The following is a 4,186-nucleotide window of genomic DNA, read 5'->3' on the forward strand; positions in this document are numbered from 1 at the left end:
ACTCAGAGTGAATATATGTTTACCTGCTTTGATTAAAAAGACCATACTACCCAAAGCAGTCTACAGATTCACTGCTGTCCCTATCAAATTACCAATGAAATTCTTCAGAGAAATAGGGGAAAAAAATTGCAAGATTCGTATGGAACCATAAAAAACCTTGAATAGCCAAAGCAATACTGAGCAAAAAGAACAAACCTGGAGACATCACACTACCTGACTTCAGAATATGGTACAGAGCTGACTTCAGAATATGGTACAGAGCTATAGTAACAAAACAGCTTGGTATTGTTATAAAAACTAAGACATAATCCAATGAAACAGAAGAGAGAACCCAGAAATAAATCCCCATATTTATATCCAACTGATTTTTAACAAAAGAACATACATTGGGGAAAGAACACCCTCTTCAACAAATGGTGCTGGGAAAACTAGATATCCATATGCAGAAGAATGAAACTAGACCCCTGTATCTCACCATATATAAAAATCACCTCAAAATGGATTAAAGACTTAACCATAAGACCCAAACTATAAAACTACTAGAAGAAAACTGGAGAACCTAAGGGGAATGCTTTAGGACATTGGTATCATCTAGACAAAGACTTTATAGTTAAGACTTTAAAAGCACAGGCAACATAAATAAAAATAGACAAATGGAACTATATCAAACTTAAAAGCTTCTGCACAGCAAACTCTCAACAGAGTGAAGAGACAACCTAATGAATGGGAGAAAATATTTGCAAACTATTCATCTGACAAGGCACTAATATCCAGAATATACAAGGAACTTAACAGAAAAAAAATACAAATAAAAAAGTGAGCAAAAGATCTCAATAGACATTTCTCAAAAGAAGACATAAAAATGGCCAACAAGCATATTAAAAAATGCTTGACATCACTAATCATTGGGGACATGCAAATCAAAGCACATCCCACCCCAGTTAGAATGGTTATTACCAAAAAGACAATAGCAGGCTAGGCACAGTGGTTCACACCTATAATCCTAGCACTTTGGGAGGCCAAGGTGGGAGGATTGCTTGAGGCCAAGAGTTAGAGTCCAGCCTGAGCAAGAGGGAGGCCCCATCTCCACAAAAAAAATTGAAAAATTAGGCGGCCATTTGTTTCGGACGCAGAGCGGGAGTTGGTGGCGGCGGCGGCGGCGGCGGTGGCGCAGACGGAAGGCCGGGAAGGTCAGGCCGGGCGAGCAGGCGGATCAGCCGACTACACAGCCAACCACCAACAACGAGCTAACCTTGCAATCTACCGCTTACGCGTCTAACCAGCCGCCCACCTGGTTAACCCGAGCCCCTCCACCGTCAACTGAGGTTGGGCAGCCTGCCTGCCGCAGCCGTGATGTCAGCCCCAGGCGCAGCACTGGCGTCTGTCTCCTTCGATTCTCGGGATTTGAAGATGGCTGCACAGTCAGCGCCGAAAGTTGCGCTAAAAAGCACCACCAGGATGTCTCCAAATGAGCGCTTTACTAATATGCTGAGGAACAAACAACCGATGCCAGTGAACATCCGGCCTTCGATGCAGCAGCAACAGCACCCAGCCAGTGCCAGAAACGGAAGACTGGCCCAGCAGAGGGAGAATAGACGCTCTGTCCAGGCAGCATTAAAACTTCAGCAGAGCGTAAAGCAGCGCCTGGGTAAGAGTAACATCCAGGCACCGTTAGGCCAGCCCATAGGGGCCCTGGCCGGGGGAGCAATCGGAGGAGGAGGCCTGCCCATAATCCATAGAGGCTTGCCCAGAGGAGGACTGCATGGGGGACGTGCCACCAGAACCCTACTTAGGGGCGGGATGTCACTCCGCGGTCAAAACCTGCTCCCAGGTGGACAAGCCATAGCTCCCCAAATGGACTTAAGAAGAGATGGTGTTCGAGGTCGTGGAGGTCCTGGGAGAGGGGGCCAAGGGCGTGGAGCTATGGGTCGTGGCGGAATCGGTGGTGGAGGCCGGGGTATGATAGATCGGGGAAGAGGGGGCTTTGGAGGCAGAGGCCGAGGCCGTGGAGGAGGGAGAGGTGCCCTTGCTCGCCCTGTGTTGACCAAGGAGCAGCTGGACAACCAACTGGATGCGTACACATCGATAACGGAAGGACACCTGGATGCCAAGTTGGATGCCTACGTGGCGCAGACATATCCTGAAACCAGTGATGGAAGCCTGCCCACCCTCCTGTGAGAGACTCTCGAAAAGTCACCACGTCTGTAAATAACCTTCAGATAATAGATGAGAAGAAACTCGATGGATGCTGAATGGACCTATCACAACAGGCTATGGACTTAACTTGCCACCAGTTTGCGCATTTAGGTGTTCCTTTCACTTTTTGATACTGTGTTGTATGAAACTCTTTTTTTCCTTTGATATGGTTGGGGTTTTGGGTTTCTCTGTTTTCCTCCTTTGCTCAGAATTCTCTTTGAACCCAAATGTGTTGGCCTCGTGGCTAGAACACCCTCTTCCTACCTCTGCCTCCCCTCATCTGATACGCTAACATTTCTTCTCTTCATCTCTTTGCTCCCACAGAAAGGTCCCAGAAAGAGCCAGCATTCTCTGTGATGCCTAGGTTTCTGAGGTTGTGGAGTTCTGTTCAGCCTCCTCTTTAATAGCCTCTCAGGAATGTTTAGAATATCTGGAGCTCAAAAATGCATTCTGCCACATTGATAATTTAGTGTAGTAAATTGGAAACATTGACATCGCTATAGAGCCACATAACAGGTTACCTGTGATAGCAGCGCTGATTTGATTGAAGTTACTGCCATGTGCATTGACCCCCACATAGATGATACCATTTGTGCTGGGTTGAGTACATGCACTTTCTACCCTAGTGTGAGATTTACAAACTTTTTCTTGGCTTTATATCATATCCCAAAGGGGTCCTATTGGGCTGGCTTACACCTGCAATATGGAGGAAGAAGCTGCTTGGTTTGGCAGGTGTGTCAGAGGGAGAAGGATGGGAGGATGTGGTAGAAGAACTGCTGGGAGGGGTCAGAAGGTACCCATGCTGGAATGCAATTATCTTCATGTTTATCCCACACTGATCTTCGGCTTCTCCTCTCAATGGCTTTGTCTGACCCTGTTTGTATCTTCCTGGAAGGTTTAAGTTCAGCCATATTCTGTCAACTGTTCCAGTTTCAGTGGAATCTTGTATTTCTGGTTAATTTTAACAAATTGTTCTCTCAAAGAAGAAAAAAAGAAAAATAAGCCGGGCGTGGTGGCATGCACCTATAGTCTCACCTACTTGGGAGGCTGAGGCAGGACGATCACTTGAGCCCAGGACTTTGAGGTTGCAGTGGGCTATGATGATGCCACTGTACTGTACTCTAGCCTGGGTGACAGAGCAAGAAGACCCTGTCTCAAAAAGAAAAAACAAAGAAAAGACAATAACAAATTCTGGCAAGGATGCAGAGAAAAGGGAGCTCTTATATACTGTTAGTGGGAATGTAAACTAGTACAGCCATTATGGAAAGCAGTGTGGAGGTTTCTCAAAAAACTAAAAATAGAACTACCATATGATCCAGCAATCCCACTACTGGGTATTTATCCAAAGGAAAAGAAATCGGTATACTGAATAGATATGTGCCCTCCTATGTTTGTTGCAGCACTAGTCACAATAGCCAAGGTATAGAGTCAACCTAGTGTCCATCAACAGATGAATGGATAAAGAAAATGTGATATATATAGACAATTAAATATTATTTAGCTATAAAAAAGAATGAAATATGTTTATTCAAAGCAATGTGGATGAACCTGGAGGATATCATATTAAGTGAAATAAGTCAGGCACAGAAAGATAAACGCCACATGGTAAAATTATAGTTATTAGAGGCTGGGAAGAGTAAGGGGGATGGGAGGATAGGGAGAGGTTGGTTAATAGATACAAAGTTTCAGGTAGATGGAAGGAATAAGTTCCAGTGTTCTGTAGCACTATGGGGTGAAGACAGTTAACAATAATTTAGTGTATATTTTCAAAAAGCTAAAAGAGAGGATTTTGAATGTTCACAACACAAGAAATGATCGGTGTTCAAGGTGATGGATATGCTAATTACCCTAAAATATCACTCTGTATCCCATACATCTGTACAATTATTACATGTCAATTAAAAATAAAATGAATAAAAGAAAAGTCAAGCTAGAGACTTGGAGGAAATAATTGTGAAAGTTACAAATAAACACTTATATGCAGAATATA

The 4,186-nt window shown here is 44.1% G+C and overlaps 1 pseudogene; it reads left to right on the forward strand.

The window, feature by feature from the left end:
* The first annotated feature begins 1,392 nt into the window (after window positions 1-1,392).
* LOC105823724 lies at window positions 1,393-2,178 on the forward strand (annotated as a pseudogene).
* Window positions 2,179-4,186: the final 2,008 nt, after the last annotated feature.

Source organism: Propithecus coquereli, unplaced genomic scaffold (genome assembly GCF_000956105.1).
Source record: "Propithecus coquereli isolate 6110/MARCELLA unplaced genomic scaffold, Pcoq_1.0 Scaffold698, whole genome shotgun sequence".
Classification (NCBI taxonomy): Eukaryota; Metazoa; Chordata; class Mammalia; order Primates; family Indriidae; genus Propithecus; species Propithecus coquereli.